Raw genomic sequence first — 27,464 nt, 5'->3', positions numbered from 1 at the left:
GGTGGAGAGTAATTTCACACCCTCCTTACTGCCATGTATTGCAGATAAAAATCCAAGCATAAAACACCACAGCTGTAGGAGCCACTCACTGGCTCATTTCAGCATTACGCTAACCTACAGAACCAGCTTGTTCTTTGCAAGACAAAAATTCTGCTTCTGGGCATGTATCTGACTCCTGAAAGTGACGCTTTACAGCTTGAGCAGTGTGCTGCTCTTCAAAGAGAAACTTCAAACAAGCCGACTGTGCTTGAAATATATCCACGGTACACCGTTACCTTAAAAAAATAAAAATCAAAGAAGAGAAGGAGTGCCTCGGTAGAAATGATCTGGCAAGAAAGACTCTTCCAGTAACAGGTATCTGACATTGCTAGTTAATGACCAGCTCTGACTTCAGCACTTGTAAGGAGGGAGACGAGTGGGAGGAAGCAGGAGCTCCTTGGGCTTTGCCAACCCACACACTTCTCTCCCGCATTCAGGGCGCGTTGTATGAAGCAGGAGGTTCCTGCTCCGTTTGGTGTGTCCAAACTCCTGCTGAGTACATCACCGATCTGCACAAGGCTCACACACAAGCTGGAACCAGGCCAGCACTGGTAACGCAATCCATGCATCCATGGAGTAAATCTAAATGCTAACTGCAATGTCCCCTCCCTCAGCTATTTTGAGGTTGGGTCAGATGGGAGTTTGGACATGGCTAATACTTTTTCCAGTTGTAGACTACAAGGTGCTACAAAATCCAAGATTCATTTGAGGGCAACTTTCTCTTCCTGGAACCAAAAAGCAGCTAAAGTCACATCTCACAAGGACTACAAATTCCTGACCTGAATCCTGCCTAAAGCTTCCACACCTCAAATGCCACCTTTTTGCTCTACCCTCGAGAAAAGACAGGAAACCAAAGGCATCTAAAACAACAAGAAGTCTTGGCAAACCAGTCCTGTTACTTTATGAAAAGGTCAGGACATAGTTGTGGAGATTGTGTTTATCCAAAGGTGTTTTTTTTTTGTTTTTTTTTTTTTAATGCCATAAAGTGATCAGAATTTTGGCAAGCTTGTTTTACTTGCATTTAAGAGAAGCTGTTGACATTTCTACTTGACAGAATTGTCATGCTTTCGTGTGTCATATTACTTTTTTTTTTATTATTATTACTACTTGATATTCTGCTAAGAGAAACATTTATTAAGGGACTTTATTGGAATTGAAGTAAGACTGAGGTTCTGACTACTGTGTAGTCAGCACTAGTGTGGTAATCAGAACAACCAAAGACTCATTGGAGCCTGGGGGAACGTACATTATTTGCTCCCTCCAGTTCCAGTGAGGGAAGACCTTGCAGGTCCTGGGTGCCTGAAAGTCCAAGTCCATCTATTTTCCCTGCCCCCTTTGCTAACTCACATGGTGTTCGTGAACTTAAGTAATAACAACCTCAAGAATCCCAAGGGAAAAGCTCTAACAGCAAGTGCTCACTTTTTCCTCCCTGTAGTAGAAACAGCCATACAGTTGCCAAGTAACTGATAGCGTCTTAATTGCTTTTATATAAATGCCATGTTCCATCTGTTTTCTTTCCCCTTTCTTTTTTTCCTGGTTTCCTTCTGTCCCAAAAGGTACGTCTGCTTTCCTCCACTGACTGGTTTCCTTACACAAGCTCTTTCACAGCACTGCTCTCCATAGCAGCACTTCCTTTATTCTGACAGAAACTGTTCTGTATCTACCTGCAGACCCTCCTAAAGGAAATTCCCTTGCTCTGTGTGATTGCCATTCCTGTAAAAATGAGATCTATGCCATCTGGATGTATTCACATTTCTGACAAACATTTTCTACATTCTCTTCCTGTTGCGTCCAGGCATCCACAAAGAGCTCAGCACAGAGGGGTTGCTTTTCTCTTTTCCTTTTTTTTTTTTTCCTTTTTTCTTTTTTTCTTTTCTTAAACATCATCAGAGAGCTCTTTTTGCTTTAGAAGGAGAGGGTAATAGATTCCACACGGTGCAGGGTCAAGCACACAAGGTGCGAGTGATCCATCACACGTAGGCTTCTCTTTGTGTTCTGTTATCAGATCTTTCTCTTTCAGAAGTTGTCAGTGCTGTAGATCCCTGTTATCCAAACACAAACACAGGGGTACTTAGCTCTGCACCTCAAAACTCAAGGTCACTGCAGTGTTCCAAATATCTCCACGTAATCATGAAATCCCAGGTAATCTAAGAATCTATTAATTATTCTTGACAAACAAGGAAGCCCTTGAAGAGGCAGATGAAACTTGTCCAAGGCCAGTCAGCTAGCAGCCGTGCTACAAGAAGTATTTCCTGGCCTCTGATCCCAAACCTCAAACCATGCAGGCTCTGGTGAGCCTGAGCTAGAGCTCAGCAAACACAGGCAAAGCATAAACTGTAACCAAATGTGCTCATAGTTTTATTTTGCAAAAATCATTGCACATAGCAGGCTCTTTTTCTATGACTGTGTATTGGGATAATTTGATGGCTGTAGTTTCCAAAAATCAGTGTTGGTGAGTGAGTTGTTGTAACACTCACAGCGTTCTCCGAAGTATTAAAATGAGAAATGTTTATTTAAAACTGACACTCTGAATGCACAAATCAAGTATCTCGGTGTCATAACTGTCAAATAAATTAAATGTGGTGAGGTAGAAACATGTCCCCTAGCATTATTTACATGACATTAGGAATGCACTAGCATGGAAATTAAAAACAGAGCTGTGCTGGGGAAGAAGTAATAAAAGAAAAAGAAGAGCAGCAAATGCAAGGAGTAAAGATTAAGTGACTGCTGATTGCCGGTGCCCAGTTGGAATTTTCTTGGACTTGTATGCCTTTCCTCACAAATGTTGAGTGTCTGCAGTGTGCAGAATTTTTGAAAATAGTTAAATTATACGGATTTTAATTTTAAAATATCAGGGATGAGGATTTCTCCAAATGTTCACTTTCTCCCTTTGCCCCTCTTTTCTACCCCAACATCAGTGAAGTCATCTTCAGCAATTTTTCTCAATTTATTTAGTGTCCCTGACAAAGGGAATGACTTAGCTGGATCTCAACTACATTTTGGCCTGCCTGGTTTTGTAACTAGAGAGATTTAAAGCACACAAGGATGGGTTCAGCACAGGTAACGTGGAACAGGGAAATGAAACTGATCTGCCACCGCCTCTTGGGTGACAACAGAAAAGGCCCTTCCCTGACTCAACTTCCCCCCCTGCATCATGCTGGTAAGATTTACCCCTCCCTTGTAATGTTGGGGCAGACACTTCTTTTTCCTTTCCTCTCACCCTTCCGTGAATACAGGCAGATCTCACACACTGTTCTGCTCACAGATTCTTCTGTTTCAAGGTAGGTGCTAAAATGTTCTTCAGGAAATAAATTTCTGTTCATTAGCACCTCTGCTGGAGGCTGCAATAAGAGCCCTAGCTGGTGGTGCCAGAGTGAAGGGTTGCCTTGTCACAGCCTTCAGGTCACATCACACAAAGCTGCAGCTTTTTATTAAGGGGAATATTGAAGCTTCCCCAGAAATGCCATTTGATGAGAAAGCAGAGCACATGTCTCATAGTACCATCTCTCAGCCAGTGCTGAGAAGCTAGAAAGCTCCAGCGCTAGCCTATTTTCATCATCTCAGGTTTAAAATTAATTTTGAAGTCAAATATCAAAGGCAAAGTCCCCCAGCCTATTGCCACACATACCTATCTCCAGGATGCACACCTTGTTTTCACTCAGATAATTCCTACGTAAAGACTACAAGTCTCTCAAATACAACAGGAATGGGAAAGATAAATATCTAAAATACAATCTTGTTTCAGGGGAAGAGGTTTGTTATACACATGCTTTTATATTCCAAAAACCACCTAAAGACCGGACTTGACAGCTTAAAAACTGTGTTAGCTGTCATATCTCAAACATGGCTTCTCACAGCAAGCACAAGCCTCCTAAAACAATTGCCATGAAGAGCAGATCGAGCACAAATCTGTTTGCTTTGTGATGAGCCATACTTAGCACAGCACCTAGCAAGAAACCTAGTTCTCCAACTGCTGGTTATGGACGGGGGGGGGGGGGAAAGCACTTTGCAAGCTTGCATTTGTTAAAATTTTCTGTGAATTTCACAAGCTGAATGAGAGCAGCAGTAATTTGAACGAACACTGGCACAGTATTTCAAAACTGGCGGAGGAAAAGAAACTTGACTCATGCATCAGTGCATGGTGCTTCAGCATCAGCTGTGGAGGGAGATGAAGGTGAAGGTTACAGTGCATCAAACTGGTAGGTACTGGTTTGGCAAAGCCAGGGTTTCCCCTTTGTGAATGTGTCTTGCACCTACGCAAGGGGCTACTAGGTGACTGCTTAGCCTAAGTTAGTGCTGCAGCAGCACAGCTGCCACAGGCAGAGAATTTCTCTTAGACAGAAACTTCACAGCCCAGTCTTCCAGAGAAAAGGAACCAAATCCTCAGAGAGCGTAAGTCAGCTCCAGCCCATGTAATGCTGTGCTATTTATAGAGCCTCTGGGAATCTGTCCCCACATAAGCTGACTGTCGTTACTGCTGAGTCGCATAGATGGCATGAAGTTTCCCACTACACCTTCTATAATTTTGCCAATGAGCATATTCAATCTCAGCTTAAAATCATCTGAGGCTTTCAACACAGAAAATCACCGCAGGGTGAGATGTCTGACACCTCTTTGTCAATGCTAGCAAAGTTTCTTTTATGGGAGTTCCAGAAACCAAACCTCTTCCTCTTGCAATGTGTCCCAGGAGGCTGCAGAGAATGGCTTTCCCCAGCAGGGATGACCCTGGGTCTGCTCAACAGTGATAAGAGTTCATACCACCGGCAATCTTTCCTGTGTTGCCCTAAGCAATGCTGCTATCAAAATAAGGCTAGATACCATCATGATAAGAACACCTGGAGTCCTAGTCAGGCTGTTTAAAGAGGAACACAGCTTTCTATTTTGCTAGCACAGATACAGCCCAAATAAAACCTTCAGCACTAAACCTGCCTTTCTTTCAAGCAGATTGTGCTGGGAGCTTGGCTGTGCTGTTCCTACGCACTTCTGTGGCTGTATCAGCCAAACGTCCCCTCTCTGTGTTTAAGCTGACTGGTTTGGGTAACGGGGCAGCCAATGATCTATAGCAACCCCATCTGCTCCCTCGCCCCCCCAGTAATGAAAGATCTCAGAGATAAGCTAGGAGGAGAGGAGACTCACTGCAGTTCTCCCACCACCATGTGCAGTTTATTGTTGTCACAGACCTGCAGTCTGGCTTTAGGCAAGTCCCTTTGCCCCACGCTTGTTTCCCTTACAGTTCACAGGACAAAAGGTGGGATGACACTTACTGTCCTGCAGACCTTCACATTGGGCCAGGCCTAGCACAGCATCTCTCAGATGAAGCCACCAGGAACACTGTGCAAAACCTGCACAGATCCAAGTAACCCCTAGCGCAGCCTCCAGGACTCCATCCACCGTGGACTTTCCATAGCTACGTGTGCTGTCACAGCAAACATCTGTTTGGAAACTTCTCATCTAGCATGTGTTGATCAGCTTTACAAAGTGTTTCATATCAGAAGCTTACAGGAATTAAATTCTAGGAAATGTGTGGGCATCATATTGCTGTTTACTACCACAGTAATTACATGGCTTGCACTGTGATTTTACTGCTATTTTCCAGGCAAACTATCAGGGAACATGAAGGAATTTTCTATGCTTAAGTAAATATTCTGTTCATGGAACAAGATGACCTCCAGCAGGGAAAGCAACTACCACAATTCTGGCTGGGACAGATGCCACAGTGTTTTATTTTATTAAAAGGAACAGAAATTTGTTGATAAAATTCTTACCCACATGACCTGTTGTTCAAGGACTCAGTAAAATGTTAGGTGTTCAAAACCCACAATAAAATTACAGCACTTAGAACACAGCATTTTGGTTGTTCTGACCAGTCTTCTAGAATCTGTGGATTTGTTCAGAAGTTTTGCACTACGGATAAACCTTATATTTTCATTTTAGTTACACTTATCCTAAAATCAAGCCACTGCTAAGCATTTCTAATCCCAAAGATCTGTACCTAAACAGCAAGGATGACAGGGTACTGCTGGGGGCTTCTCACATCTAACAGGCCAGCATGACCTCTCGAAGAAACAGCAACTGCTTCTGCATTTCATTTCTGCCAGTAATCTCGCTAATGCTTTGTGAAACAGACCTAGTCAATACGATTTATTTTTAATAAAGAAGAGATCACCGGGACTGATGGAAGGAGAGACCAAGGTGAAATACCCATGTAGCAGGCACGGTTAGCTACCTACATCACCGGTAGGAATACGACATCCACATAAGATATGAGAAGGCAAAGGCAGTACATTAAGCTATGGAAAGAGACTTTACAGTTAGATATACAGTTTGAGAAAGAGGATGTAATTTCATGTAGCGCTCTACCCAGAAAGATGAATCCTTTTTGGGGACAGCAGAGCATTACTGTCAGAGATGGTACTACTTACAAGGCCCTGAAACCTCACGGTTACAGATTAACTGTGCTAATTATAGACAACTGCAAGCCACATATGTAATGCCTAATGGGATGCACAAGGACTACACACTGAAATCCATGAAAGGCAAACATCAAAAAAGGCATTCTGACACCACTTCTTGGAAATCAGCTGTTCTGCACCAAGGGTTATCTTTGAAAGACCCAATTCTGAAGCTGTTACAGCTGCCTTATGTCTGACACTAAGCAGGCTTAAATGCTAGTGAATCCACTCAGCAGGGGATTTCTCCTGTGGGAGGGAATCCTTCTGCAGCATGGGACAATTGCAGCTGTTCCTTCCTCGGCTCCTCCTGTCGGAAATGCAGCTGGGAAAGTTAGCAAAGCCTGGACACCAACAATTCCTGTTCTCAGCAACAGTCCAGATAACTTTTAGAGCAAGGTACAAAGAGACAATTTTTGCTGGGCCAATTTTAGCACACTGTTTGCCACAAACCAGGGAGACCACTTTGTTCATTGCGACCCTAGCCTTCTCTCCTGCCCTATTCCCATCTGCATTCAGCACTTAATTACATTTGAGAAAACAGCCCTGTAGGATACAGGTCTTTCAGAGAGCTGGTGTCCAATTAATTCAGAACCTCGCTAGATAACATCTGCTCACAGGTTCACAGTGGCTGGCACAGAGCTCAACTACCATTTCAAATGCATTTGCCAACATCTTCTACAGAAGGGAAGCAAAACTTGACTAGAATTTGATTAGAACATTAGAAAATGATTTTTTTCTTCAAAAATTGGAAGATCCATTTCAAACACTGTAGATAAGTATTTGTAGATGTGCCTATACAAAGAGGAGCCCTGCTAGCTTATGCTGCATGACTGTCACTCCAAACCAAAAGGGTTACCCTATATCTATTGATTGGTCAAAGTGATGGGCAGGGGATTTTGGTAATGTTTTCAAAGATGCTTTTACAGCACTAGGGCACACACTGCAGCCTTCTGTACTCCTTATCTTAGGCCCATCACTCAAATATAAATATTCATCACCCTCCCTCAACTGAGGCAGGTTGTAAGGCTTTGCTCAACTTGAGTTTACTTAGTTCTCTTGACTTGGATCCAATTTCTGGGAAAGTTGTGGAGTAGTCAGACACCAATTCAAGAAGGGCACTTGAGAACATCCTTAAGTCTCATTAACATCAATAGACCTAAGCACCTGGGTTGTTACAGCCTTGCTTATCAGCATTCATTCGAGAAACTATATAAGCAAGGCATTTAGGGACACCAGAGTTTCTGTTATAGCCTAAAGTTGTGCTGCTTGAGCACACAACTAGGAGCCTAGAAAAATTATAGTTCTCAGACAACTAAATTAGATTATTCTGAACTCCATTACTTTGCAAATTAGGGTTGCTGGTATCCATCAGTCTAGTTTAGACAGCTCTCAAGTAGTAATTTTATCTCTACCTTCCTCTCACACATTTCTGCACTACAGAAAAAGCCATGTGTAGGAGATTCTGCCATGAGTGCAAGCAAAACACTAAACAGGACAAGATACATAAGAACAAGAAAATTCAAGCAATTAAAAAAGAAAAAAAAGAAAAAAGTATTTTCAGCTAAGGTATCAATCAGCCCTTCTTTGACTTAATCAGCCTTTCCCTGGCCAGAGCAGTCACACTCCAACAGATCTATGGCAACACATGGGGAAAAGAGAACAAATCCACTTGTAAAGGAATTTCAGTAGTCAGTGATATGATTCTAGGTGTGAATTAGCCTAAGTAGTTTATCCTCTAGTCATTTTCAAACTCCTGTGCCAACCCATACTTTTCCAAAGGCAGAAAACTGCCTGCCAAATCTTATCTTGTAGTTAAGCACAGTGCTACATCTTGAAAACCCATTTTGGGAGAAGGGCTGGGCTCAGAGATGATAAACAGGATAGGAGAGTTCAATGCTATGTGACCGCTCCTCAGTTCCTTCCAAAAATAAACTACTATACCCCTTAAAACAAACCTTGACCACGCAAGATATTAAAGCCCTTAGCTCAAGCACTCTTTGTACATGACAGGAGATGTTATCACGAGCAGGCCAGCCAACAGAAACGACTGCTAAAGCAAAATGCTTTTGTGACCAGTGCATTGTTTCTGAACACCCAGCAAGAACCAGTGGGTGTCCCTCACTGGAACGGAACGACCCTGTGTAACAGCAAGAAGCTTTGCAAATATTGTTAACTACCATTCAAAACAGCAAGACACTGAAAAAACACAATGTGAGGGCTCACATATGCTTTGTCACTTCTCTGCCTACACACAGCCGCCATCCCAAACAATAAAAGGGAAGGAGGCTGCTGTGCAGTGAGTGGAAGGGGACACGGTAAGGCAGGACCTCCTGGAGCCAGGCTCAGAGAGAACTGCGAGCTGCTACACAGCACGCGGCAGGAGCCTGCAGTCTGACTGAAGTTCTGGCTACGCTACCGTACCAGGGAGCAAGGGCACCCAAGGACATTTACCACGCCTTGCACAGATGATCTGCGGTTGGAATTACGCTGCCTCCTTATGCAGCTGAGCACAGACTGCCCCATGCAGGTGGGTTAATGCCCTGTGGAAAGCCATCCAGGCCTTTTGGAGATGAGTAACTGTTTCCTTGCCAGAGGAGGAAGGGGTACCGGAGACTCACAAGAGTCAAACTTGGTGACTGGTCTTTGGCACACCATCCACACAAGAGCCCTTATTCAAGGCATATGAGAAAGTCAGACAGAGGACAAGCAGGAATTACGTTGTTATAGGTCATACAGCCAGAACAAGAAGAGGTATAAAACAAGAGAAGTAGCTAGTAGGAGAATGTAAGAAGATATGAGACGGAGTGGTCCCACCCGAGGATGTGCTGCCAGTATTTTAAAATAACAGCTCCCAGCAGCATCTCCCCATCATGTGACGGATCCCACACAGCAGGAGTGGCCGTGCTGCAGGGAGAAGTGCTGGGTGGGTCAAGGAATCTGTTTGCTCTTCTCTTGTTTCTCCCCATTTAAGCAGCGTTTTCATAAACACAACCAAGGAGGGAGGTGGCTCCACTTGGCAGACAGGTTCCTCCTGAGTAAATAGGCTGCAAGTGTTTATTCTCTGCTCTTGAAAGCTGGAGTGAGCACACTCAATCGCTGTGCATAGTGCTCAGCAGGCATAACCAAAAGCAGCGCTGAAGGTTTTGTGAAGGGAATGAGATTGATCTTTCCCTCAATATTCCTCCTTTTCCTTCCCCAAATACCTGCTCTTCAAGGATAAGAAGATGCATTTTAAAAGCAACGTAGTTTTACTCCCCAAAATTGCTTGCAAGAACCTCAAAAAGAGATGACTGAGTAATAACCACAAAACTCAACGTGACCTCTTCTGCCAGTACTGGTTCCCAAAATTTCAGTGACTATCCTCCCAATGCATACACAGTTTGCCAAACCTCACAGACTGACACATTTGCAGCGTGGGATAAGAAGGCCTGAGACTGCTTTCCCACAAGCCCCCCTCCTGTTAGACTCTCATTTGTTTCCTGAGCACTTTTTGGGTCCTCAAAACAGAAAAGATGTAAAAAACACTGCAGTGCAGCACAGCTCACCCCCGTGCTCACTCGGAGATGCTGTGTGGGAGGAACTTGCTCTTAAATCACCCATTTCAGTCCTTTTCCCCCACACACGTACAGATGATGCTTAATTATAACTGACATATTTCTGCTGCAAGGATTGCTTCATGTATTTCAGCCACCAAATGCTAAAAAATCCAAATCTTTAGTCCCAAACCAGGTTCCCAAAAATCTAAGCTTGCCAGCTCATTTTATGCTGGGTAAGAGGGAGACAAATGAATCTACCTTACATACTCCTGTCTTTTCACACTTAATAGGCAGGTGTTGGATCATCCTCCAGGGAAGGGTCCTATCAAGGCTGAGACACTGAGGTATTGCAAAGCAGCTTACATGGAGGCTGCTTATGATTTATGCTCTATATGATTAGCCAGAATCAGTCCCTAGGGCTCAGCTTGCAGATACTAGTTTGCCATAGACAGAAATAGTAAGTGATCTAAGCAAGTATTTTGCTGTTTAATATATAGTCTAATTAAGAGATTATTAAATATTCAGGAAGTAACATAAGGTCCGTGCCCTGTAAGAGATTTCTCGTAACACGAGAAAATCACTTTTGTATAGGTTTGGAGTGATTAACGAGAGGAAACCAGCATTAGAAAAATAAATAAATAAGAACCAGAAACATGCAGGAATGTTGGCAAAGAAATAAAGAGGCCCACCAGCAAATAAGAGCAACACTGTGATCTGGGCTGGAAATAGTTCCCCAAGTAAATTTATCATCTTTGGTACATTTAGTAAATCCGTGTGTGTGGTGTTTGGGAAATGGCACACAGCGCTGAAGATGCTGAAAGTACCGGTAAGGGAAGGTCTGGGTCACCATTAGTCATTTAAAAGGGTCAGGTTCTTCACCCCAGGGTGAAACAAAGGTAATCTTGTTTCAGAGAAAGCAAGACAAAAAAGGATTTGTGCTCTCTGCAGGACTGCTGTTCAAGGCAAGGAAAACATAGTGACAGCAGACAAAATCCTTACTCCCAGTAGCTTAAACATAATCTGCACTAATAGGCTGAACTTGTCCAAAGGGTCTGAGTGAGGATCAGAGCCAGAATCCACAGCATGAGAGAGCTAAAAGTCAGCTTCAGCATCTTTGCCACGGCATCCAACCTGATCCCACCAGATCCAGGGAAAGGACCCCCCTCCGTCACATACTGCATCCTCTCCATAATGTGTCCAAGCACAACCGTGGAGCAACCTGAGCTGCCTCGCACAGCCAGCTTCCCCGGTGCCCCATCTCATATCAGTCACAGCATTCTTCGTTTGATGGTTCTGAGCCCTCTGCTCTGTGTTTTGGATACAAACCATTATTGGTAGCTGGAGGCCAAGACTCCCAGAGCGCGTGTAAGTCGCACAAAAACACAGGCAGGCTCCAAAAGGTGCATTAAGCTCCTACTCTTCCAACTGCAGAACATCTGCCTCTGGAGGCAGCAGGCTAGTAGCTGGGGATAAACCACAAAGCTGAACGAGAATATTAATGTGTGGTTTCCCATGGCTAGCGTCAATTTAGGCAAAGAAAAATTGCCAGAGCCAAGCCACAACTGTGATGATTCAGCCTGTCAGGGACCACCTGCTGGCACCCCCTAACCTGGTAGCGATGATGCTTTCCACAGGGCCTGTGCTCTCCCACTGTGATTCAAGAACTGCTCAGGAGGAGGAGGAGGCCACTCACTATTTGAGGACTAGAGGGAAAGCATGATATAAAGATGTCAAGCTACATAAAGCTCACTCCATTCTAGGCACATTTTGCAGCCATTCATTTATTCACAGCATTAAGAGCTTACATACCATTTCTAGTTTAATTTGCTGACTTCTGCCTACCACCACTATCTGTCTGTGCTTTAGTCTGAGCTATCTAGGTTGCATTGCCATGGTGAGATATTTCACTCTGCCAAATTCAGCTACAACCATGAACTATAAGCACATATATATTTTTTTAAATTGCACCAGATTTGTACTAACTGTAGAAATTCTCAGTTTTACTGAGAAAACTATATTCAGTTCATTGAATTTCTGAATGGCAGTTACTAGGATCCCCAGCAGATAGCTGAAGAACAACCTTTTTTATTATTATTATTTTTAAAATAAGGAGGTAAATTCAGCTGCATGAGCTAGACAGAAACTAAAATCTGGCTTATTTCAGAGGCTCCACCTTGAGAATTCCCCTGCAGGATATGGCCTGGCTACAAACAGGACCAATTCAGAGCCCGATAACAACAATGGATTAGAAAACATTACTGACTGTATATCTCATGCACAGAGTAGTGTTAAAGTTGTGTAGGTTTTAAACCCAGCTACCTCATCTAGTCATCATCTGCCTTTCAAAATTCCTCAAGCTTTTCAATCCTCAATTGTTTCTTCATCATACCAAGAAGAGTTTTTCTATTACTTTATACTTTTCTGTTTGTTTGTTTTTTTTTTTGTAAAATTTAGCTCTGGTCAGCTTAGAAGCTTTTTCTGAAGTGCAGTTTAACAAAATTTCACAAGCTGCCAGGTCTTATGAACTCACCAAGGCCAAAATGTTTAATATAATTTTCTTCTTGAGAGACAATCCTGTGGTACAAGGTGATTATCATGGCTTAGCAGAAAAAAGCAACCTGATAATCTAAGGTGCTTTATAGTTAGGATTTTATTCAAGTCACTTTTTTAACATTTAAAATGCTTAGAAACACATTTAGCAGGGAAAAGAATTGCCACTTGCAAAATTACAGATGACAAGAAAAAAAAATTAATCCACTACATTGTGCAATTACTACAAGACAGCAGTTAAAGATTCATGTCAATAGCAGTGATTGAACATCTTTTGCAAATAAAAGATAACATCAAAAATAGCCAATATTTTACCCTTATTACAGATAATGATACAGTGACTGCTACTGCTGAGCCGATCTGAGCAGCATATTGTAGATAATGAGGCCAATCTCCATGTTACCAGAACCTCAGTGTTACCTCACGTTAGAAGTATAGGAATGAGTAAGCATATTAATGTAGTCATGTATTTTTAAAACACACACTTTAAGCTTTCCCTGAGTCTAGCACTCCTTAAGGCAGTAATCCCTGCAGGGACTACTCTGACAGTTCCTCCATGCATGGATGTTACTAGGCAACATTCACATCATCTTAAGCAGTTGGCCATGCTTGTGTAAGACCAAGCAAGGAAGGGTGACGCTGCACAACTGCAGGCAGAGCTGGATAAGGACACTTTGAATACCATGGAGCAGCCCAGCAATGTGACCGTAAAGAGCTGTGTGGCTGCCACTTCGTGTATATTAGGTTGTACCACAGGAAGCATACAATTCTTTTAGTCTCTAACACACATTTATTCTGGCAAAGTTTATACCTACTTGCACAAAAATGGTGACTGATCTTCACTGGCCTTGTCTGTTGTGAAATTTTCTTCTCTGCGCTGAGTACAATATGTCCCTTTTTTTAGGCTTCTTTTTCATAGCTGCAAAGAAGAGCAAGCAAATGAGATTCTGGGAAACTCAATGAAGGAGGTAAATATTTTTCTCAGAGCTTTTGCATCATTCTTGGGCACAGATATTTTATGACCAAATAAAGTAAGAGGTCTGTTCTCATTAAGATGCAGTTTTGGAGAATTTAAAAGCAATTTTTACAGTCAGGAAGCAACCTGATGGCAAAGTAGCAGTAAGCTTGTAATGCTACTGTTAGATGCACTTTATGTGAAAAGCATGGACAGCACAAAAAGGTTTTATAGCAAGTTGTAAGTGCAGGGGATCCAGTGACCTCAGCAGACCCACATCCCCTTATATTTGCAACACTTGTCCCAACCAGACTTTCCAGGCCTGTATCTAGCTATGCATTTGCAGCATTTTCTAAATGAAGTCCAGCATTAGGCTGTACTTTCATTATTCTATAAAGGAACCTGTTTAATTCAGTGAATCTATTTCTGTAAAGCAATCAACTGCATTGGGAAGATGTAGAGTATAGATCTATTTGCAAAAGTTGTTGTGGTTCAGATTTTTGAGTGCACTCCGCTGTGAAGTCATGGTTCTAATTAATTTTGCAAAACATGCTTGAAAACTGATGTAAGCAATTACTTATAACAGAAGTCTCCAACAAACATTTATGAAATTGTTAAATAAAAAAGGAACACTGTGTTTAGAAGTGTGCTCTTTATTCATTACATGAGCTCCTAGTAGCATGAATAAATTGGCAGTTTTAAGGCAGCCAATTTGAGGCTGTTTTACGTCAGTCACCCACCATCTTTTTTTCATTCTCCTAACCTACATGGTACCCATTTGTGGCTCACTGCATGACTCAAACCACAGCAAGTACACAAAATCATGCACAAGTGCTCTAGCAAGCACGTTCTGCAATTATTTCATTCTTCTTTTTCCAGGAACGTTCTTGTGAGCAAAAGGATAAATACCAATAAACAGTAAGTACAGTAAGATTCAAGGCTTTTCAGTTCATTTTTTTGTTTGTTGGTCTGTTTGTGCTATCCTTTACTCTTGCAGGAAAGTTGTGGCATTTTCCTATTTCTGCCACGCACGTTTTTATATCCTGTGCTAACAGAAGTGGCATCAGTTGCACAAAGCCAGGCACTAGTGCAAGCTGGAAGGCAGCTGGGCTGTGTCAGAGCCTAAGCTGGCAATCTTTGCAGCTCTTCTGATCCAGTTTTGGGATGACTAACACCAACCAACGATCCTGCCCTTTACGCACTGTCAAAAGGGGAGGACTGTGGAAAGTGATTCCCACGGGATCAGGTTTTGTGTACATCTCCTGCCTTTTTTTTATCTGCAGTTTTCCATTAGTCTAGTTCATAATTTTACGAAATGTCACTCCAATTATCTTTGGTTTTGCAATTATGTAATTCCACTCCCCTTCACACCCCAACTCCACTACTGCTAAGGATTCAAATATAAAGTCTAGGAACAGTTGTAGGGTTCTGGGCTCTACAGAACTGTATTCCCTTCTGTGGCACAGTAACCAGCTGGGCTGTCAATTAAACAGCTGGGGGGGGGGGGGGGGGAAGACAAAAAGAGAAAGAAACCCAACTGCAGACAAGTAAAAGGTTCTGAATCTTCTCCTGTTGGCACAGCAGAACTACAGCACAACACAAACTTGTCCAGGCTTGCTAGCTCCAGTAGGACTGGATGCATAATACCCACTGTTACTGCTGTGCAGATTATCAAATCCATGTAAATAGTAGGATGCAATGTACTAAGAGAATATCTGTCACAACTCTTCCATACAGTAAAAAGTCAATGTCCCATTCTTGCAAACTGTAGGTCTTCTGCAGGGCTCCATAAAGAAAAAAAAGACTCAATTGCATCAATTGTTTGTATACTGGAGCCTGATTTTTTTTTCTGGGCTCATGTCCATGTCATAGGTGGAACTATGGCCTCATAACAGACTGATATCTCCTACCATAACTGTTAACTATGGCTTCAATGTTTTTTGTTTTTTTAAACAAAGTCATTATTAAATTATTACTTGCTATAGTTTCATTCACTTAATTTTCACTTTGTTGTGAAATGCCAAGCACCTCCAAGTCCGAGCCAATTCCTGTGTTGTAAGAGAAGCGTTATTCAGGACACAGAAGTCTCTTCAGAGCCTAACAGCATTTCAGGTTTATCACAGAGACAGTCCTAAACTTATCGATGTCTGCTCATGGAGTGCCTAAAAGAGGGCATCTTCTTAGGCTGGGACTTCCGAACTACATCAGTGACTATTATTTCTGAGCCAGTCTGAGCAGCAATCTGAGCACACACACAACCCTAGTAAAGCTACCAAGTACACTAAAATCTCACCTCCAGAATAGGAGTTTTTAGGATTTCAGCCCCTTTAAACAAAGGAATCACGTTCCAAACCTTCCAACCTAGCCATCCAACATTTTTAATCCATCATTTTTGAAGAAACAAAGCAGGTAAGACTCACGAAGTCAAGATGGGAGTCCTACATGGTATTCACAAAGGCTACAAAACTAAATTCTAGATTGAAAAGAATTGGCAACCACTTCATGCCAAATTCATCACTAGCACAAGCAGATGTAATTTCCAAATTTATGCCAGCTTGCAGCCACTTATTCTGAGAACGTGACCTTTCTCGTTCCTGCTTCCCCCTGCCCCTCAGCCCTCTCTTGGTTTTGGCACACAGCCCAAGACTGCATGCACCAGTTATGCAGTTATAATACTCCAGTCTTAGTTTCCTGTAAGTGGTAAGGACACCCAAAATGCACATCACAGGGCCGTTATAAATAGTTAAATCTAGACAGCACTCCTAGAAAAAGTACACATTGAAAATAACAGCAAAGAGCTAGATCTCACAAGACACAAAATGCTGAAAACTGAAGAATCAGACTTAGTTTGACAGAGAAGTCAGCGCAGAAGGCAGTACAGTTTCAAATATGCTTTCACATCTGTTAATAGGAGTTCAAAAATATATTACATTTTGGTCAAGCACAAGGTATTGGGCACACACGGATATATGTCAAACAGCAGGCTAAAGGTTAAAGAGGGATTCAGTTAACTATTACTACACAGAGACTTCATTAACCCAAGGATGCCTCATCCAGATGTTTAGGTATCCAAAGGCTTAAAGTGTAAGCAAGCCAATAGGTCAGCAACACAGGCTTTTCTATTAATCTAATAGGGGATTTTAAAAGCTATGTGGATTAGCCAGGCCTGGCTGTCTGGTAACCATTTAAAGATTTTGCTGTCTCTTTTCATGCCAAGTCTCAGGCTTCTCCAGGACAAAACTGCTTAAAATAGCAATTTTAAACAAAGTTTTGAATAAAACATCCTTATGGATAACTTTTTTGTTGCGGCTTGGAGGTCCATTTACAGTCTGCATCACAACTCCTGTCTTATATCCCTTCACTTTCAGTTGAAGAAGGCTTTGACAGTCTCTCTTGCATTAAGCCACTTGTTTTTAGTTTTATACTCTAGCTGTTCAGTAAGATCTCTATGTCAAAGGACATTAGCACAAGACATATCAGGTTAACAGCTCTGAAGACAAAAGACCTGGCTACAGAGAGCACCCGCCACAGGGGAGTAGAAGACCAGGCTTTCATCCTCCTCACCAGGATCCAGCTGGCAGATATAAATGTGGGCTTCAGCAACATGTTTCTCTGCATGCTATATTGGTAGCCGCTCTCAAAAGCTGTAGATATCTAACTTGCACATGCACAGAGCTGAACAAGCACTGAAGAAACAGCAATGAGAGGACAACAAGATTTAAAACACCATCCTAGAAACTTAAGGTCTTCTTGCTGTCATCTACCCTTTGAATTATGCACAGAGGGTAGCTCTAGATCCAGTTTAGGAGCTGAGATGTGGTAGCTGGTGAACTCAGTTGTATAGATTAGTTTTAAAGAATGAACAGTATATGAATGAGCATAACCTGCTAGGTACATGTGAATTCTTGAAGTTGGGCAGTGGCCACCAAACCCATTTAGCAAAAGCTAAATACCGAATTGCAGCCTATGGCTCCCTACATCATACCTGCAACACCAGGCCTTTGGTATGGAGGGAGCCTCAGCAGCTCGAACAACTGCAGAATAAACCATAAACAACCCATTTGCAGTGCTAATAGAAGGTTGGAGGGCAAAAAGAAATCACATCACGTATTCATTATGAACAGCTACTACACGTAGATAAAGGCTCAAGGCTAACGAACCATCCTGGGCTGTGTTCTTGGGCAGGCTTCAGTTCTAAACTCAGTTGAAGTTACTATGGTGACAGGAGTGTTAATCCACATGGGTTATATCCCAATTCCTGCTACTGATCACATTTGAAAAACCTAATAGGCTATCAATTTACATGCAGTTGTCTCCTTCTTTGGGATATGAAGTGCGCTTTGCTGGGTTGCAGGGATTATATGGCTCTTTTCTTTTCATGTGGTGTTTAATTACAAAGATTTTAAACAGAACTTGAGCAAAGCATTAAACTACAATTAAAAAGTAAATGGGGTCAGTAGTTTGTTGTTACTTTTCCCCGTTTTCTTCTTGAAGAAGCATCAGTGGGCAGGGCTTGTCTACACCTCCCAGGGACCTGCTGGCAGTCCGGGGTCATGGGAGCTCGTGGCAGAGACAAGGATTCACCGCGCTCCCTGAGGCCTGGCTCCAGACCAACGTCAGTCACCAGCAGTTGCTCTAAAACAAGCGTGTTTCTTTAAAAATAAGAAGGTAGCGCTCGTCTTTTAGGGGATATTTTACAGCAAGAGTACTCCCTTTAAGGAATTATGGTTGTTTCTCCCCATTCAAGTGTTTTCACTGATTTCAAACTATGAGTTATTTTCAACTATTAGAGCTTACCAGTTTAATTCCAAAATAATGTAATCAGTTTCATAAAGCTGCTTAAATTAAAAGTGAAGTTAATTTGAAGCTTAGTCTTGGGGGAAAAAAAGCAAACCCAACAACAATATTTAGCAGCTTTGAATATTTAGCAGTCTTAAAATTAGAATTTCATATTTTTTCCAATAATTAGTATTTGTAGCATAATTACAGTTTGCCTGTCATTTTACTAATCCTTAAAGAGCTTAGCTGCAAGTAGAGAGCAGTTATCCAATGCACAAGAATATTGCTATCTAGTGGGAAACACTCAAAGTCCCTTCAGCTACAGGGTTTAGAGATCCCCATGGGTGCGGGGGAGAAGGGGCAACATAGACATCACACACATAATTTCCAGACATTTAAAGCTTGTGAATTGAATTATAATTTGAGATCATAGTCAAGTGCCACCAGAGAGGCTCCATCATTTGGTTCAGTAAACATTCGGTAATGTCATCATTCCAAAACTTCTGTAAAAGTCTGAGTGTCCTCAGAGTCTGACTCTCAGCTCAGCTCAGACTTCGGAGAACGCAATTTCATTTTCCAGTTTTACCACTTCACCCCAAACCTTTTCCTCAGGTACCATGTTGGCTTGGTACCAGCCATTCTCCCAGAGGTAAAGTTTTCCCATCGATAGCCTCTGGACCCAGGCAAAAGATTTCAAGATGGTCTCTTGAAACTCTGGCCCAGTCAGAGAAACTATTGAAAATCCATGCCTCCAACAAGCCCTGCCCCAGACATCTTATCACCTGGGAAATTTATGATATATGTGTCTACCTGCTGTTCACATATTCATTAAAGAGCCTCTTCAGAAGTTTGTACATGTTATGCCATCTCCTTATCTGGGTCACAAGTACAAAACATACTACCCTGACCTTTAATTTTGACAGAGAAGCCTCAAAGACATCCATGATTGATGTTAGACAACATAAGAGGAACACTTTGTTATGATTAGTTTTAAGATCACACATGAGACTTTTTCAGGCTGAAATCCACACTAAGAGAAGACTGTTTTCAGTAGCTATGTTTCTTAATGTTTTTCTGCACAAGTTCAAGCTACTGAACAGCTAAGTCATTCATTTAGCATATGAATAAGAGATATTTCTTAAAATACAGGGCTTTTCACGCAGGCCTTTTTATAGCTGTAGGGACCCATTGTGAAGTCTGTTCAGAACAGTAGTTTCTGGGACAGCTCTATTTGCACAGAGTGGAAACTCCACTAACCAATCCAAGGTTCAGCAGTTTTGTTCCTTCCTTGTCTGCTCTGGCTTTTTTAGTTCAGTGACTCTCCAATTTCAGCTACGATATTCTTCCAAAAGCAACATTTCTGTGCTCAGATTTTTGCATGCAGCATCAGTCATTTAAATACCAAAAATCAAGGACAAAATCGCACTGCAAAACTGGAAAAAATGTTCCCCAGAACTAGGGATGGGTGAGGAGAATGATTCCTCATAAATATGTACAATTTGCAGATCAATTTTGTTGTGCCAAGCACTAATTTGTGCTTTTATACCGTGATATTATTCTGTAGTTGCTAGCGAACTTAGCAAGATGATGCTTTAACCACCTGGTCAATTGCTTTGGAAAAATAATGACATTGATCATTTTAAATGGGCAGTAGATTAAATGGAGTACTTAGTCCTGACATAATTTTTGACATTTAAATCACGACAAATATTTTTGTCTGACATTGCCATTTCTCTCCCTGTCAATCTCCTTCTCCACATACTGCAAGTGTTTGATCCTTGAATGAAAAAGAAATCTAGGAGTTCAGGGCTCTGCAGAGCATCTCCTCAATCTGTAAAAAATACTTGAATCTGGTAACAGTAGAAACCATTGAACAGAAGGTCGTCTCTGTTACAAGGCAACTTTACCATCACAACAAGCTGGAGTTCATGCTGCATGACGAGTTTGCAAGTATTTTTTCTGGGAAAAGGAGATGATTTTGCATACCAGTAATCAGTTAAAGTGTTCACAGTTCCAGCTACTTCTTCCCTCTGAAAAGGGAAAGGGGGTATCAAAAAAATCCACAAGTGGTAGAGTTTTCTTAATAGAATTAAACACCTTTATGGGAAGTGTTAAACAGGGGAGAGAGGGGAAAAAAAAAAAAAAAGAGCAACTTGTTGGATTCCTGTTGCTCTTAAGTGGAGTCACGATTCTATGGGAGTTTCCTTAAACTGCAGTATATGAACAATGTTATGCATTTGCGTGTTATGTATATTGTTACGCAAGGTGCAACGTTAAAAAAACAGAGCACAAAGAACACAGCAGCTCCCAGCATTTCAGACTATGTTATGCAAGCATAGAAATCAGCATGGCAATGCTACTCAACCTTCAGCACTTAGCCTCTTTTTCTGTGTTTCCTTCTAATTTCTTTTCCAGTTTTTGTCTTGCAATAACACTTATAAGGCAAAGCTTAAAGATAAAGGAAAAAATAAGAAAGAGCAAGAACAAATTACCACTTAAGCTACTTCTCAAATATATTTTACACTCATGTTGGCCTGCAGAAGGGCAGTTCAGATGTATATACTGTCAGCCTGGTTTTGAACTCCTTTCAGGCAGTATATACAGACCACTGGAACAGTCTTCCAGGAAGACCTTAAAACATCTGGTGATGACTTAGTGTCATTACCATGTGATGTACTACACTGAGTACTGCGATGCGTCCTGCGGTCTTCTGCAACAGCCTTTCCCTGCAAAAATGTAAAAATTCTCCAACACACATGCATGACTTCTTCCAAAGCAGCTCACGAGAAGCTGCAGTCTCTCATTCTCTGCATTGGCACTACGCACTGCAGAGTATTGTCTCAACTGCCTGGAGGAGCGTTATCTTCTGGCAGAATGCAAATGAACAAATGGTTGGGAAGTCTGTGTAGAAAAGAAGGAACCAAACTCTATAAAGTCAGTAGCGCAGGCTATCAGGTTTCCAGGAAGCAGCAGAGAACCCTCTGGCTTCGTGCCCCGTAAAGCACTGTGCTACCGAACAAACCAGTTACTGACAGAGGAGCAAACAGCAGAGAAGTAGCCACCTGAGGAACCCATGGCTTCAGGTCCTGTTGAGCCTGGGCGGTTTTCTGCGCTGCCCATTGCATAACGTAAATGACAGAGTGACACTGGCACCACCTTCTGCTGCTAAGAAATATTTGCTGTAAACAGTGAAGTGATCCTGTAACTCCAATCTTTCTCATTTGTATTGGTTTGTTAACTGCCTTTTTGGGCAAAATCTTTGTTGTTTAATTAACAGAGCCTGTTAGAGGATAATTGCTACACCCACCTCTTCTCTAACAATAAGCAGTTTTCAGAGTTTATACAACAAACAGTAATTATATCAACCAAGCCAGACATTCCCCATTTACATCTGTTAGGAGCCCACAGAGAAGATTAATTTTTATTTTATTTTATTTTTTATTTTTGACAAGCAGGTGAGTATCATTGCCATCACTTAATACTACCTACCAGTCACCAAGAGAAAGGATTTTGTTTATCACTGGCTGTAATCTACAGTCCTGGATTAAAACTCACATTAGGCAGTGGTTAATGGACGCCAGATTTACAAGAACACAGGGCTGGGAACTATGTATTCAGATCAATGCTCAAGTCATGCCATGAGTCCCACATGTCCCACAGCTGGGAGACAAAAGAGAATGGGACAAGGACTAAACACATGCAGGGAAAAGCCAGAAACAGACTGAGCTTGGCTAATGAGAGAGTTCTGCTATCTGTTGTCTTCTGATTTCTTCTACCAGCAGCAAAGCTTTCCTTGTTTTCTGAAAGTCATCGTCCATAATTCCCTTGAGAGGATGCTTTTAAAAGGTGAGTAAAACAAGAAAACCATCTTCTTTCTGCTTGTATGTTATCTCATGGAAGCAGTCTGCATGCAAATCTTCCATGTGGTAGGAAGCAGCAAACAGCCTATTGGGCCACAGCATTTGTTTGTTTATTTATTTATTTAGCAAATGTATCGTGCAAAACCTTACGACCTTCATCAGAAACAGATTGCTATCAAGGGGATCTCTGACTCTGCTGGTTGTCCATTATTCCAACCAGGTTAACTCCTGGCCCTGCTGTAAGCCAGCATACCAAAATGCCATTCTGTATCTGTCAAGCATGCAAGATGTTCCCCACTGCCACTGCACTGCCTATTTTAATCTGAACTGGGAAGGGAGAAAGAATTATTGCAGAGTTTGGCACTGTAATCAGTTGTACTAACAGTATTTCTAAGGTCATAGCTAGATAGGTTTTAGGTAAATGATGATTAAAATAGTATCTGGACATTTGGGAGCGGGGGGTAGGGGTAGTGGTGGAGAAGGGCAGAAATGAAAAAGTGATTGGGGATGAATGAGACAATTCATCAACTTAGCAATAGACTTCAGAACTCCAGGAAAAAAAAAATATATATATATACACACATATGAATAAGAATTCTCTTCAACTGTTTAATTCACTACAAGAGAATAACCCCACTTCTCATCTGAAAAGAATAAGAAGTTCTATCTCAAGACAGCTCAAAACTGGATGCTTTAAATCTGAGCCCTTGCTAGGAATGGACTCAACTCAGAGAGCTCCTGGGTAGGAATTTTCTGGCTTGTGCCTATTTTGGAAAATATTCTCCATTGCCAAAAGAGAAAGGTCAACCCCAAATACCACAAACTCCATTGCAGGGTTAAACAATATGACCTTTCACATGCCTATCACAAACCATCTTCTCTGTCTTTCAGGTCACCTATATTTACTGATTGAATATTCTATTCAAGTGCTTTTGACAAATTTAGGGCTCATGACTTAAACTGAACTTTACTGGTACTCACCCTAAGGGGAAATTAAATGAGGAATGAAGAGAAGGACTAGATACTAAGTTTGTACCCTCACGTCTTCTATGGTGCACTTATTTAGTAATTTTCCATTCTGCGGCAATTGCTTTGATTTTCTGAACAATTTTGTGCTCAGCAGAACACACCTAACTGCGTAGCTCCTGCCAGTATGCCCAACCAGCTTTGCAGCAACTACTGCTATTTATATGGAAGGCGTCCCATATCGCCCTGTAAGTGACTCAGACCCTTTTCAGACAGGTATCATGACAGAAAACATTTATCCAATTTCCTCTCCAGGCAGTTATTTCAGCACACAGACAATTGCCCAAAAAAATTCTGGGCATGAAGGAGCGGTCAGGTACAGAATCAGCCATGTATAGTTTCATTGTATAATATTCTATTAATATCAGATTATTTTTCCAAAAATGCTACTGAATTGATTCTCAGAAGAACTCTTATGAATAAGTTCTGAACCAGCAGACACAGAGAACCTACGTGCCAGATTTGCCCTTTCAGTCATATTTTAAACTTAACAAATGGGATCCAAAATTCCATCTGGTCTCCAACTTAAAAAAAAAAATGTTCCAAAAGACACAAATCCAAGTTGCCCAAGAGCTATAGTGTATAAAAATAGTGTGTTTTTTTTTTTTTCCCTCCTCTCAGCTGGAGATGGTGTTGAGCTACTTTAATTGGATCAGTTATCTTTCAGATTAACATATAATGCCAGATATACCTAATGTCAAAACAGAACTGTATATGGAACTGTATATTCCATGTAACCCTCAGTTATTTTTGGAAGAGTTTTAGCTCATACCAGTAGAAATTGCATTTCCAGAACAGTAAACTTGAGCTAGATTTTTTTTTTTTTTTTTGACTTGCTAATGCAACAGAGTACTCTGTGATGAAACACACAATAGAGGAAACATCCTTCAAAATAATATTGGCTGGAAAAACAATCAAACAAACAACAACAAACAAACCACACCATAACAGTATTGAGCTGATGTCAAGAATAGCAAGAAATAGTGCTTTGCTTTACACCAAGGGCTCAGTTAGGATATGTTCCCTGCAAGTATCAGCTCTGACCATGCTCCGTGGCTTGAATAATGAGCCAGTGGCCAATGACTTCGGTTCATTTTATTGGTGACAGCATTGATACTATGCTTAAGGGTCATGAGTGGCCCTCAAAGCCTTATGAGCTGAAAAGTCACTATCCTAAAGAGCTTATAATTATGCATATGATGGGAAGATAGGAAATACAGACCTATGGTTACAAGATGATCAAGAGAAGTTTGTGGTAAGATCCAGGTATTTAAATAGACACCATTGTTCAAGTGATTTTGCCAGACCCTTACCATCTCCAGTCCAACAGTAACTGGGAAAGAGCAGCCCATCTAGAGCTGACAAAGCAAACAGCATTGAGGGTAACACAGTCAGCTAGTAATAAGCAGAGACAGCTCCTGCAACCATGCTTTGAAGGAATAGGAAGACAATTCAGCCTAACTTCAAGTCTCCAAACCCTTTTTCTTGCAAGCATAAGATTACGACTAAAGGAAATAAATGGCTGGTTTACAAGCCTGCAGGAAACCCACGATAATTCTTTGCAGAACTGTAAACACAGTGCTTTCCTGAATAAAGAAGTTGATTGATAGAAGCAGAATTTTCCGAGGAGCAGCAAGAATTCAAAAGAGGAATTAGCAAGTAGATATGTTAAGACCAACTTCATATTTCTTAGCCGTGGCAAGGATTTTAGTATGCCACCATCTTACAGCTTTGTGTGCTTCCTTCTTCACAGATTCTTTTTCTTACATTTGAAAGATTCCCGACAGCAATGGAATCTGGATCTTGCTGTTCATCCGGAGCCAGAGACACAGGCGATATTAGTTACAAGTTCTTTCATCTCTTTTCTTACCCTTTTGCTCTGGCCTCCCACTAGAGCTTTTCTCACCTGATATATTCAGAAATTTTACAGACAATCCCCAGAATGCTTCAGTTCTCACGTTTTAACATTAGTATCACCCCCACCCCATCAGTTATCCATTAGACTGGACACATTTCATCCAATTCCTGACTTGTTCCTAGCCCCCAGCTCTCTGGAAAACACTTGGGTCCTTCTCCATCTCAAGAAGGCAGACGGCCTGCTAGAAAGAAAAACTACGGTACACATCTTCAAATCAATGGTATCGGATATGCTGAGTTGATGCAAAACCCTACCTTTCTACTATCACTTGTGTGTTCTCCACTGTAAATGCCCTTCCGTATTTATCTTTGTATCAAATGCCCACTCAACAAACATGAGGATCACTGAGCTGACTGGTGGTCTCAAACATCTGATGATACTTCCAAGATCTGTCCTAAAAAATCAAACCTATATTTATCAATAAACAGCATAGTCTTGCACACAGAAAGCACAGCTCATAAGGCTCTCTGTATGCTGCAGATCAAAACTCCCAGCTCCTCCAGCTCACTGTTGTTTGCCAGCTCTGCCTTACTGCTATCTGGTGCAAGTATCCCTTCTTGTGGGATCTCGACAGTGCCACACACCACGGTGTTACACAGGGTTTTGCAGAAGTGATTAGATGCCACTCCCTTGACCTCCCAAAACAGCAGGAAGGCAGCCAGAGTTCATCAAAGTGGAGGCCAAGGCTGGCCTCCTTAGGGAGTTGAAAACATCAAGATCACCTATGGGAAATGCTTTGAATGCCTGCATGCTCAGGTTGCATAACACGCTGGGGAGTGCTCTCCTGGAATTGGTTCCCTCCCTCCGAGCACAGGAGAACCACCCCGAGATGTTTGGGTTGAGGGTGGATCTGTCAATTCTTCAGATGCTCATGGAGTCAGTCCTTAAGCCACATCCCTTTATTTGAAAGGGGAACAGATGGCATACTCAGGAGCTTGTTATTTCATGTTAGTTTTGGTTCTTCATCTAACATTTTTTTATTCCTTAAGGAAGACACCTTCATGGTGCAGAGTGTCTTCCCACCCCTTGCAATGGCCTGGAAGGAATTGCAAGTATGTATTAATGGAGAGAAAGGTACTGGACTAGAAACCCAAACCGACTAAATGTGGCAGTTCATATTTACTTGCTATGTGTTTACAGCTGTCAGAGGCAAGGAATCCCAACAAAGAAGGTCACTTTCCCACATGAAGTCCTGAGAACAACTACAAAATAAAGCCATCAATTTTCATCTAGTCAGACTCGGTCATATGGAGAGGCAGTTGAAGAGCTGATACACAACCTTCTTTTCCTCCCAATAAAGCTTAATACTGACCTGAAGTCCCACCTCATGAGGCCACTTACATCATAAGGGGAGGTAAACTTTAATTTATTCCTGTAGGACAGAAATACCACTAAACCCATCAGCAAAACCAAGCACAGGAAACTTCAGCTAAAACAGAGGATGCAACACAAATGATGCCATTTAAAACAAACAAATGAAAACAACAACAACAAAAAACAAACACTTCCAATTCATCCTAAGTAAGAAAGAGTTTTTTTATTCAATGCTATACCATCAGCTGACTTACCCTGATGTCATATTCAGGCAGGTGGAGGTATGACAGCTTTTGATAAAAATAATCGTGTAATTTTCTATAGAAAACACTTTTACCTTTCTCACTAGTATAGTGCTCAAAGAACATGTTCAGAAGCCTGATCAATACCTTAGAAGACTCAGAAGAGTAAGTCCAGCTTTAAAAAGAAAGGTTTATCTGGAAACAAAATACTTCAGAAGTAATGCTTTGAGGACTTTCAAGTGCAGCTCGTTGTCATACATGGGAAAAGTCTTGGATCAATCAAAAGCAGATGAAATTCTGTTATTAGGTGGATCAAAATCAGCTGCCAGAGCTCTAAGGACTTCACTACCCTAAAACATGTTGTCCTCCACTTACAGGAGGGTTGTAAATCACAAAGATGTGATAAATTGCATAAACATGATCAGAAAAAAAAGCTTACAGGAACATTTGCTATTTATCTTCTTTAACTGAAGAACAAATTGGTCTCATCTGTGTCATACTAGACTTTCAGAAGCATACCCTAATTTGCTAGGAGCTGCAAGAACAAAGCAGCCATTGTGTTTCTTAATTCATCTGTGTCCTTGCCCTTCTCACTTCCAACCCACACAACAACAACAAAAGGGAGCAGAAGAGGATCACAGAGCCCTGGTATAAGGTCCTAAGTAAGAGGTATTATTGCATCCATTTCCTTTCTAGTTGCCAGTGCACTTATCTGTGCTAAATTATGAGCCAATTTCAAGTCCAAGAAAACTGAGAAACCCAAGCACATCTTCAAGTAAGATCACATTAATGA

The 27,464-nt window shown here is 41.6% G+C and overlaps 1 protein-coding gene across 4 annotated transcripts in view; it reads right to left on the bottom strand.

Annotated features, from left to right (window-relative positions):
• Positions 1-27,464, bottom strand: part of SORBS1 (sorbin and SH3 domain containing 1) — a 236,321-nt gene that overhangs the window by 182,909 nt on the left and 25,948 nt on the right. For all 4 annotated transcript variants that reach the window (XM_068689544.1, XM_068689539.1, XM_068689541.1 and 1 more), the window contains one exon: positions 13,393-13,496. The gene's annotated coding sequence lies outside the window, so the exon portion shown is untranslated. The remainder of the gene's footprint in view (positions 1-13,392; positions 13,497-27,464) is intronic.

This window comes from Anas acuta, chromosome 7, assembly GCF_963932015.1.
Source record: "Anas acuta chromosome 7, bAnaAcu1.1, whole genome shotgun sequence".
NCBI lineage: Eukaryota > Metazoa > Chordata > Aves > Anseriformes > Anatidae > Anas > Anas acuta.
This window is presented reverse-complemented; position numbering and strand designations above follow the sequence as displayed.